The 11,353-nt window shown below is 49.8% G+C and overlaps 1 pseudogene; it reads left to right on the top strand.

Moving 5' to 3' along the window:
- The first annotated feature begins 9,602 nt into the window (after positions 1 to 9,602).
- LOC114495995 lies at positions 9,603 to 10,070 on the top strand (annotated as a pseudogene).
- The last annotated feature ends 1,283 nt before the right edge of the window (positions 10,071 to 11,353 follow it).

Genomic DNA, 11,353 nt, shown 5'->3' with positions numbered 1-11,353 from the left:
TCTAGTGCATGAGAACCAGAAGACAACCTATAAGCCACTTGTGTGTTTTTTTTCCTCTGGGGAAAGCAGTGAAATTCCCTTCTGTCTTCAAACACTCAGCTATTCCATCGCCTAAGGGACTAAAGGCCCCAAAGCTTCCTATCTCCTTTTATGAGAGTCCCAAGGGGCATGCGGAGCACCTAGCAGCTCTCCCAAGGCCTGTGCTGGCAGGTTGCTCATTAGAGCCATGCCCTGCCTGAGACACAGGTTGCACAGGGCAGTGCATACGTGATTTGGGGCCACAGATGCTGACTCTGCCACATCCTGCCATGTACACAATCTGCCCCAGTGAAAGCCACCCCCAGAGACTCCATTCAGCCACCCATATCTAAAGAGAGGAAATGAGCTAGAAAGGAAGCTGGCCCATCTATATGACAAGCCAACCCCTTCGACCTCCCACCCCCAAAACCCTGACTCATTGAAACCTCTTCTAAGCTCCCTCTGCAACAATTGATTAGAGAGCAGAAAGCTGAGTCTCTGTCAGTGATGAATGAAATAATCAATTATAGGCTCAGGGGATCCTGGAAATTTGGAAATACATAAAATTTCAGAGTAAGATAATCAGGGAATCATACAGCAAGCTTGTATTGAACACCTATGAGATGTCAGGCCCTGGAGACTTGTAAGTACAGGGAGTCTAGAGGCAGAGAATGCTACAAACTACTGTCATGGACTCAGAGGGTGTTGGAATCCCCAGAAGTATCAAATAATAGAATCATAAGACATTAGGCAAATAAAATCTGGAGTCACAGGACCTTGGGACCCAGAAACTTAGAGTCCCACAGAACCAACAGGGGTTGTTGGAGGTGTCCATATTTCATGCTCTGTTTCAACTAAGCCAGCTTGGTCCTATGGCAGACAACGAAGTTCGGGGAAAAGGCAAAGTTTCCACCCCAATGTCAGGGGCAGGGGAGCAACCAGGACATGTGCCAGGGAGAGGAAACTGACCTAAAGAATGAGAATGGAAATGGCAGGAGCCCTGGTGAGGCATGAAGCTGCCTCTGAAATGAAGACCAAGGGCAGAAGGACTCCTAATAGGATAGAAAAGGCCACAGGTGGAGGCAAACCTGGACTGGCTTCATATTTTCAAAGTTGAGACAGGTCAGCCTATTGCTGGGCAGCTCTGATGGAAAGAGTTTGCTTGGATGGAACTAGAATCAACATTTCTATTCTGTCCTGGTCTGCCTTCTGCAAAGGCTAATGGAAGAGGATTTATGATTCTTTGTCCCACATAGGCAAGGGCAATCCTGACAGGGGCAAGTACATAAGCAGTGGTAGGAGGCTTAAGGCATGTTCACAAGACGTGAACATCTCAAATGTCAAGGGCGTGAGGGGCATTGAGAGAGATGATGGTGATGGAATAAGACATTGGCATCAAATGACAGCGGTCCCAGAGGCTCGGGGCTATGCTCTGCACATCTCCCACATCTCTGCATGGCATGGCCCACAGCACAGGCAGAGGCCAGAGGTGATTGCTGCTTGCCTGGTCCCCCACAGGGTGCTTGCAGGGACCTCTTATTCTCCTGATAGCAAGTCTATGGAATGCCCTTTCCCTGCCCCTGGGTGGCTCAATGAGGCCCTGGAGGAGCCATGTGGTGGGCTCAAGGTGTAACGTGCAAGCTTAAGTGTCTCTAAAACAACTAGTAAAAACCCTAACCAAATCCAAACCAGATGCCCCTGGGCGTGCAGGGTTGAAAGCTGTCAGCACCACTGCATTTTCACCTGCTCATGTGGGTTGCACCTGTAGGCGGCAGGAACACAGGAGAGCTTCAGGCTGCCCACCAAGCTCAGCCCCACTGGTCTGGCAGTGTGGAGGCACTGAAGGGCCGGAGGGGTAAGGCAGCAGACCTCTCTTGGACCAGTCTGATTATTCCTCCTTTTCTCTCACTTCCCAGTATAGGCTATCAGAATTTATTAATGGCTGAAGTATTACAGTATAATGACTGTAGCTACAAGAAGTCGAGCAAGTTGCCTCTCTCCTCCAAGCCTGTTTTCCTATAAGCAACATGGATGTATTTATGATGACCTCCAAGTTTACTGAATAGTTCATTCTTTATTGGGCATTTATTGTGGGTTAAGAATTGGACTAGGCACTGGGAATACAGTGGTGAACAAAACAGCCATTACTCTTGACTTCATAGAGTTCACAGTCCATAGAAGTAAACAGACAACACAAACCTCCACACAAATGGATAAATAATTTACAAATTGAGTTAATGCTTTGAAAAGGATATGCTAGGTGCAAAGAAGGCATACACTGAGCAGAGGCTGAAGGCAGCCTTCCTGAGGAAACAATATTTAAGCTGAGACCTGAATGTTGCGTAGGCCTAAGCCAGAAGAAGGGTATGGGATAGAGTGTTCTGTACACAAGAGTGGCATGTGCCAAGGTCCTGAGGCAGGGGAGTGCTCAACTCATTTCCTCCTTGTGAGCAGAGAGCAGAGAGAGAAGGCAACACCTGAGACTTTAGTCCGCTGACAATGGAAGGCCCCCAAAGTGTTTCCCAAAGGGCCTCCACTTGATTCTATACTTACAACTTTAGAAGATGACTTCAGTAGGGAGTTCAGGTCATGGATGGAGGCCTCTCACCTCAGGCCTGCAAAAACTTCCAGGATCTGAGGCTCCAGAGAGAAGGGATTGGCATGGCCAAAAAGTGCCAGGGGCTAGGAGCTATGTAGCCCTTCTGGCCCTGGGCTGCCTCGAATAATCATAATGTGCTCACTACCATCCTTGACTTCATTTGGTCCTTCTAACCCTTGGGGAGGTAGGCAGATAGAACAGGGATCCTCAGTTCCCTGACCCACTTGAGGAAACCAAGGACCAGAGAGGTAAGTGAGCTCCCCAGAATCAAGCAGCAAGTTAGTGACTTGACCCCAAGTCCTGTCACCCGAAATTAGGTCAGAGCATTCCCAAGAATGAGCACTTTACTAAGATCCCTGCCCCACAGGGAGGGACAGTCTCAAACATGGAGTTAAAACGTGGGTGGTGAAGGGGAGGGATATTTTAGAGGCTGAAGTCCCACCAAACAAGGACAGGTATGAGGCCCAAGATGCCAAACAGGAGGTCTGGGAGTGATGTGGATGAAACAGAAGATGAGTCACCTCACCAAACTCACCACTGCAAATGACAACGAGAGCACGGTGGTGATCACCTCTTCCTGGACCCAGGTCTTCCCTCTGGCCCAGAATGCACCCAATGAGACTAAAAAGCAGCAGCTCTGCCCTCAGTCTGAGAAATTCCTGGCACAACTGCCAACTCCTGTGACCGTCACGGCCAGGATGGAGCCCCTAGCCCCTCCCTACCACCTCTGGGAAGGTCCCTCCCAGCAAGTGCCACAGAAGCCTCCTCAGTGTCATCTGGGCAGGTCAGGGTCCGCAGGGGCAGTCACCCATGTTTCTCTAATGATATCTCTATCTCTGTTGCAGCCCAGACTCAGCTCTTTCAGCAGCCATGTCACACTGGGGGAGTCTCTCCCCATCTCCTTGGACCAGCAGCAGCCCTGGCTCCTCTAACAGAACCATTTGCCTGAAATGCCCCTCCCAGCCTCTTCCTTGGTGCACGTTTGTCTTGAAAATTCAGCTCAGCCACCTCCTAGTCATTCTCTAAAGCTCAGAGCAGGTGTCCAGTCCTCCTCCAGGAAGTTGCCTCTGATTGCAGAATGAGTGAGCTGCCTCTCCTCTGGGCTCCTGCAGCCGATTCCTTTTGCTTGCTTCTCTATGAGGGCAAGGTCTGTGCTTTCCTTGTTTCTGTTTCCCAGAGCCTAGCACACAGTAGGTCAGTAAATGTCTATATCTCTTCCTCTTCCTTTCCAGGAAGAGAATACAGCAAGGGCCTTGGTCCATGAAAAAAATTAATGTAGAATTTGCATAGCAGTTGTTAAAAAATCTCCCAGTGTCTACTAAAACAAAGTCCTCTTGGCTGCCTGGCATTGGAGGCCCTTACCAGAATCAGTGCTGCCCATCCCCCTGTACCCCCCCCCGCCACAACCCCACACACGCTGCAGCGCAGGTCATGAGCCAGGCCCACACACCTCCAGCTTCCCTCTCTGCTCTTCCTTCTCTCCCTTCCTCTTGGCCAGTGTTGTTAGGTAAGCAGGTTGAACCTCATTTCAACCACCAGGTGCCTTGGGGTATGACAGAACCACTCTAAACCTCACCTATAAAAGAGCCAGCTATGGAACAGACCTTCAGAAAATGTCCATTTCCCTTTTCCTGCCTTCTCTCCCAGTATAAATTGTTTTCTCCTCCAAATCCTGGAGCTAATCCCTCTTGCCCAGGAAGCCATCCTGACCTTGCCCCTCCCGTCTTTGCCTCCAGAGTGTTCAGCGCCCTAGAAGGCTCCAGGGCAGGATGGAGCCGCCTGTAAGCCTGGATAAAGGTGAAATCCAACAGTTGGGAGAGGTTATTTTTGGACCTGACACAAATGCTAAATGAAGAGTCCTCAGCCTTCCAAGCAATCTTTGCTTTGTGCTCCAAGGCCCAAAACTAACATTTTCATAATAATTTTCCAGTATCAAAGTGATAGTTTTGATTCAAGACAGCTGAAGCCTGCAAAACTGTGTGGCGGCCCCTCCCGCCCTCCAGCCAAACATGTGCCTCTGTCTCTATTTTAACACCTTTGATAATCATCGAAAAATGCGCAGCCCAAGCAGTTTTCTCAGCTTTCTGACCATAACGGAGGCCTCTGGAAGGAGGCCGGTCAAAGTCTGTTTTCCTTCTGCATGACTCTGAGCCCTGGGCTTAGCGTTCCCAGCCTGCCTGCTTTTCGACCTCCCTCTCTACATTCCATTAGTAATGTCTGATGAAGGAAATGGCCTTTCTAGTGCTATTAAAGAAGGGGGGAGCCCAAGAAATACAGTAACACAATCTCATGGAAAACTGATATAATCTTTTCAAAACTATAAAGATCGCTCACCCAGAGGAACATCTGCATGGAAAAAGAAAAAGGTTTTAAACAAACTGGAAAGGGGTCGAGTAACTTGTAAAGGCCGGAGTGTCAGGAGACTGCTGGCGCGTCCATGGCCTGCTGTCACTCCGCAGGGGGAAGGCCATCCTCGGAGGAGCCAGTTCCCTCACCGAGAGCTCCCACCATCTGGAATTCATTGCAGGAGGGAACACTGGCGTTTGTAAGAAGAAACTTGGCCCTGCAATAATTGTTCCTTAAATCAGTATGGTCTGAGAGGCGAAGGACAGTAGGGACCAGGACCAGGCCCACCCCACTGCTCTCATCCTTGGACGCCCTGACCACCTCTTCCCAGGAAACAGGCTCAGATCAAATTCTAGGCTTTTCTCCTAGCCAGACTTTCTCTGCCCTGAAGAGAAAGCTGCTGCAAAGCAGTTATTTGCAAAGATTCATTTGGGGTTTTGTGCCTTCCAGGTTCAGAGGCTCAGAGAAGACTGGAGCTAATGCAGCAAAGTCGCTTCTGGGGGCCTGATTCTCCAGGTGGCATCTGCCACTCCTGGGAAATCAGACAAGAGATGAGCTCACACACGTAGGCCACATCAACTTAAGGTGGACCTAGCAAGGCCCAAACTGGGTGACTCAGTCTGTTCAACAACCAGAGTTCTGCGATGGAAGAGGTTAGTGTGGGCCCCGGTCACGGGGTCTTAGAATAACAGGATCTGAAGATCTGAGTGTCTGACTTTCCAAAAGGTCTTAGATTCTTAGCAGCAGAGAACTCTGGAAACTTTATACTTTTCCTGCCTCCCTCCTTTGAACAGAGGGTTCTGAATGCTGAGCTCATCGTGGCCTTGGTTGTACTGCTTTGCTGAAGAGGTATTGGAGTTGCTGCAGGCCCCCGGGCCTCCAGGGGCTGAGAGCTGTGTGACAGCAGAGGGGCCCTCCATCCTGAACAAGGAGTGTTTCTGGGCAAGGGTCCCTGCTCCAAAGTGCTGGGCTGAACCACCAAGGGCAGTGTGCTTCCCCTTGGGGTGCTCAATGCCTCTCTACCTCCTCAGTTCTCTGCTTGCTCTGAGCTTTCCCTAGGAGAACAAACTCCCTAGTGGTGGCTTCAGTCACAGTGTTCATGCTTCTGACCCCCAGATCTCTCCCTCCAGCCTGTCTCTCCCGCTCTTGAGCTGAGACCCCTATATTCAACTGCCGACCAAATAACCCCTTCCTGAGCTCTCACAACCTCTGAGACCCAAACTGTCCAAACCAGAACTCTCCCTCCCCTAAAGTGGCTCCTCCTTAGGGTTCCCACATCAGAGAAGGCACTGCCATCCACAAGGTGCCCCACCCTGAGACCAGGAAGTCATCCCTGACATCTCTCTTGCCCTCTCCTCCCAATTTCCACGACCTAGAGACCTGTCAGTCCTTCCTCTCACCTATTTCTCAAATCCATCTTTTCACCCCCACTATCAAGCCCTGGTTCAGGCCTCAGCTGGGTCACTGCAGCCTGTTTCAGACAACAGCCTGGACCCCCACTCAGCAGCCAGGGCCATCTTTCTAAAACGTGTGTCTTAATTTGTTTCTTTCTGCTTAAAACTTTTCGTTAATTTTCTGTAGGAAATACTCCCCAGTCTGTTGCTGTGCTGGTCCAGGTAGGTGAGGTTATACTGTAGTTAACAAATATGCCAGAAGTCTCAGAAGCTTAAACAATGAATATTTCTCACTCCCAGTGTGTGGCCATTGAGGGTGGACAGGGGCCTCTGGTCATCATAGTCACTCAGGGTCCCAGACTGCGGGACCAGACATAGCCTTGGTAGTTGACAGTCACTGTGTTAGAAGAAAGACATCCAGGGAAGTCTAGAAGTGACACATGCCACTTCCTTTCACAACCCATTGACTATAAGTAGTCACACGAAACCATCCAACCACAAGGAGGCCAGGGAGGGCAACCCTCTTGTATGCTTAGAAGGGGAAAACCAGAAATAGTACCTCAGCCATGTGCTTTCTTTGATGCGTGAATGCCCATGCTCTCTCTTACCTCTGTGCCTTTGCAAAGGCTATTCCCTCTGCCTGGCATGCTCATCCCCACACTTCACAATAACTACTACCCATCCAAGGGTCTCAGCTTAGACATTACTTGCCCTGAGAGGCTGACTCTGAACTCCTTACTCTGGTACAAGCCCCTCCTCTGAGTCTCAAGGCTTTATTCACACTCTATTATAATTAGCTATTGTCTATGTTTTACAAAAATGGGGGCTTGAATACTTTGTTTATTGCTGTATCCTCCATACCTGCTCACATGCCCATATGAAAAGATAATCAGAATTGTTGAATGAATGAATGAATGAATATATGAATAAGAGAAGTAGATCAAGATCCCACTATCAGAAGTGAGAGGCAGCCTGACTGCTTCAGAAATAAAACCAACAGTCCATGCTAAGTGAGCTGCAGAAGGTAGACATCCATGGGATGGTGGAACAGAGAAGAGGGTCTCGGATACAGCACCTTGTTCCCAAGGGAACAAAGATATGCCCCATGGAGAATTACAGCTTAAGCTAACCCCCCAGCAGCAAGAAGTCCATCACAGTCTGTGGGACTCCCCACCCCCAGCAGTTAAGCCTGAGTGTGGAGCACAGGCCGGTACCCAGCTGACTGAAGTAGAGTACGCCTGCAAATCCAGAGCCAAGGCTGCCACCCCCCCAACTTTCCTGAGCCCTCTCTCCCCTCCTCCAGCCTCCTTCACCTGCTCCAGAACTGCTAAAATGCAGAGAGACTTTTTAGTACACTTCATTTCTTGAATCTGGTACTCTCCAAGGGGCAGAGGCATGTGTCTCTCTGACTCCTTAGCAATTAGCACAGTGTTTGGCACATAGTAATAGTTCGACTAATGCTTGCTGAGTCTGACTCTGATCCACTTCCTATTCTCCAAGCCCTCAGGAGAGGTCAGCCTGCAGGTATCTTCTGTCCCTCTGGTTGCCAAGATGTTGGCCTCTGTGGCCTCCTCCATTCCATCCCATCCCACCCTGACACCCCTAGGAGCAGATAGGGATGTGTACACTGAGTGCCCAGATGTCACCCCTCAAGCTCCAAGAATCTCAGCCAAGTCACCCTCCCATATGAAGCCACTGGGCCAGCCTCCAGGGCATCCCTTCTGAGGTCTCTTTGGCCAGACAAGAAAACAGGGTCTGCTCAGTGTAAATGACATCAGGGACTCCAAACTGAGAGCCCCAGGGACAGTATCCAGGCACTTGATGGGATCCACTTTGGACTGTGGTCAGAGCCCAGGGGCCTGGGATTTCCACAGTGATTATCCTTATTCTGTCCCCTCCCTCTGACCACTCTCCAATCCAATCAATCATCAGGACTTGCCAGGCCTACCTCCTAGATGTCTCTGGAATCCATCCATTTCACTGAATTACCACACCAGCCCCTCACCCACATCCCTGCCCGCAGCCTACTATCCACTCTGCAGCTAGACTCATCTTTCTAAAGCCCAAAAGAGCTGAGGTCACACACCCCCTTAAAGCTTTCCTCTGGAGTCAAGATTAAGGTCTACAATATTTGATGTGTTCTAGTCCTGGCTCCATGCTCCCCACCCCAGTCTCGTCTCTTGCCCCCTCTGCCTCACACTCTACATTCCAGCCATATGTACATTTATAAATGTACAACATTTCCTTCACCTTCCAGCCTGGCACATGAGGTTCCTTCTACCTGGAATTCTTCTCTCCTAGAAAATATCTGTTCTCTTTGATACTTGGCTCAGTCTTTACCTCCTCTAGGAAGCTTTGCCTGGACTTCTGCCCCATTAGAGTCAAATGTTCTCTTCTGTCCCCACAGCCTCCCAGGCTTTCTTCTATTATAGCACTTACCATCATAACATGTTTTCACTTATTCATTCACCTGCACCTCATATCTAGCTGGCCAAAAATATCTGTTGAAAAAGGATGAGAGGGAGGAAGGGGTAAGTAGCTGAATCCATCCAGGACAGAGCTGAGTAGGAAAGACACAAAGGCTGGAGGATGTGGGAGAAATCTCTGAGGACTGGATGATCTGAGAAGGCTTCCTGGATGAGGAGTGGCTGGAGTAGAGCCTAGAAGGACAGGAATGGCTTCATTAAGGGAAGAATAAAGTAGAAGGAAGGGGCAGTCAGCTTGTTGATACAAGGCCTCAAATAACAAGCTAATGTGTTTGGGCTTTATTTTGAGATCAACAGGGAACTATTAAAGGATTTCAAGCAGACTATAGGGTGTTGCTTATAATGAAACCATGATGAAATCTCCATGTTAGAAGGGTCTCCATGGCTGTGGTGCATGTGTGGAGGCCAGCGAAGAGGATGCCACAGATACTGTAGGAGAATGATGACAGCCAGCACTGAGGTGGAGCAGATGGAATGAAACCAAGGGATGGGTTTGAGATCCCCTTAGGAGGAAGAATTGACAAGACTTAGTGACTAATTGGATGTGGGAGGGGAGAATGGAATCAAGAATGCTTCTGAATTTTCCCACCGGGGTAGCCAGTCCACGCTAACAAGGATTTGTTTTCCTCTGGACACATTGTACATCGAAGCGTCAGGTGGCATAGAGGGGTAAAGATGGCCATTAAGCAATTGCTCCTCCTGATGCTTAGCAAGGGCCAGAGTACATAGTAGGTATGCAGTTAAGATAAATTGACTTGGCATTTTCACCAAAATGGCACCCAAAGCTAAGAAGAAAACCCCTGCCCTTCCCAAAGCCCAAGCCAAGACAAAGAAAGCAATGCTAAAAGGTGTCCACAGCCATAAGAAAAAAAAGATCTGCACATCACCCACCTTCTGGAGGCCTAAGACGCTATGTCTCCGAAGGCAGCCTAAATATCCTCAGGAAAGCCCCCCCCCCAGAAAAACAAGCTTGACCACTAGCTATCATCAAGTTCCCCACCAACTACTGAGTCAGCCATGAGGAAGACAGAGGACAACAATACACTGTGTTCATCGTGGATGTCAAGGTCAACAAGCACCAGATCAAACAGGCTGTGAAGAAGCTGTGACATTGATATGGCCAAGGTCAACACCCTGATCAGGCCTGATAGGGAAAGGAATGTATATGTTCAACTGGCTCCAGACTACGATGCTTTGCATGCTGCCAACAGAATTGGGATCATCTAAACTGCATCCAGCTGGCTAATTCTAAATATAAAAAATTTACTATTAAAAAAAAGATAAACTGACTTAAATTGAGGTGATTGTCTCCATATCACAATTGGGCAGATATCCCCACAGCTGAAGACCCGGTCAGTCCCAGCTCAGGGAAGAGGAGCAGCCTGAGCAGAGGTGGGCGTGCCCCCAGGATATAGGATCGGTAGCTCTGCCCAAAGACACAAAGTGGACAAGCTGCTCTTTTAGGGGCCCAGGCTTCATTCTCTGATGGAGCACTGGGCTTGTTTCTAGTTCACTTGCTAAGAAAAAGGTCCTGGTGGCCCTCAAGGACAGAGAACAAAGGGCAGAGATGGCATTCTTTGCGCCCCAAAGTCAGACTGTGGAGTCCAGGCTGACTCCCAGAGCCACATAGCAGCAGCTGTATAAGGAAGTCAGACAAGAACAGAGCACACTGGCAGCAGGAGACAGCCCACCACCGTTAGCCCTAAAGGTCAGGGATTCCGCCGAGGAGACAAGGGCTGGGAGTGCTCCAAGTTCAAAGCCAGCACACAGAAGGTTCTCAGTATCTCAGGTCAGTCCTTTCTCTGCCCTGAGGGCCCAAACTCCCAGTATCCTGGATGAAGAGAAGCAGAGATGCCCCCTCTACTGTGAGCCTCTTCTGCCCACCCATGCCTCACCTCCCACCATGGAGGTAGAGCCCACTATCCCTCACTGGGTCCTCCAAGCCCCCTCCTCCCTCCTGGCTTTGGTTCACACTATTCCTTCTTCCTGGATGGCGGTCATGATCTCTTACCTCCTCTGACAAACCCTCCCTGATGCCCTAGGCTGGAGCCACCTTTATGCTCTCATGTTCCCTCCACACTCCTTGTCCCTACCCCAGCTCCTCTAAATCACTGCACTGATTACCTGATGGTGGCACCCTATTCAGTGTGCGCTGGTGCCTCACCTGCCAAGATCCAGCTGCACGACTCTCCAGTGTGCGGTGTTCTTTCCTCCCTGGGCATCACAGCTGCCCTTCCCTCAGGCTGGGAGACCCACTCTTCTCATCTCACCCAAGCTCACAAGCTCACTCCTCCTGGCTTATGCCAAAGATCACTTCCTTAGAGGCATCTTCGACCACCACGCCATACAGGGCTGGGTTCCCTGCAACAAACTCCTGTAACCCTGTAACCTTCCCCTTGGCCATTGCAATTACATTTTCCTGTCCTTCACGTTCGTATGCAAGGCAGTGAAGCATGGCAGTTAAGAACATGGACCTGGAGCCAGACTGCCCACTTCACCTCTCAGCTCCA

This window comes from Phyllostomus discolor, chromosome 5 (genome assembly GCF_004126475.2).
Source record: "Phyllostomus discolor isolate MPI-MPIP mPhyDis1 chromosome 5, mPhyDis1.pri.v3, whole genome shotgun sequence".
In the NCBI taxonomy this organism is placed as follows: Eukaryota; Metazoa; Chordata; class Mammalia; order Chiroptera; family Phyllostomidae; genus Phyllostomus; species Phyllostomus discolor.
This window is presented reverse-complemented; position numbering and strand designations above follow the sequence as displayed.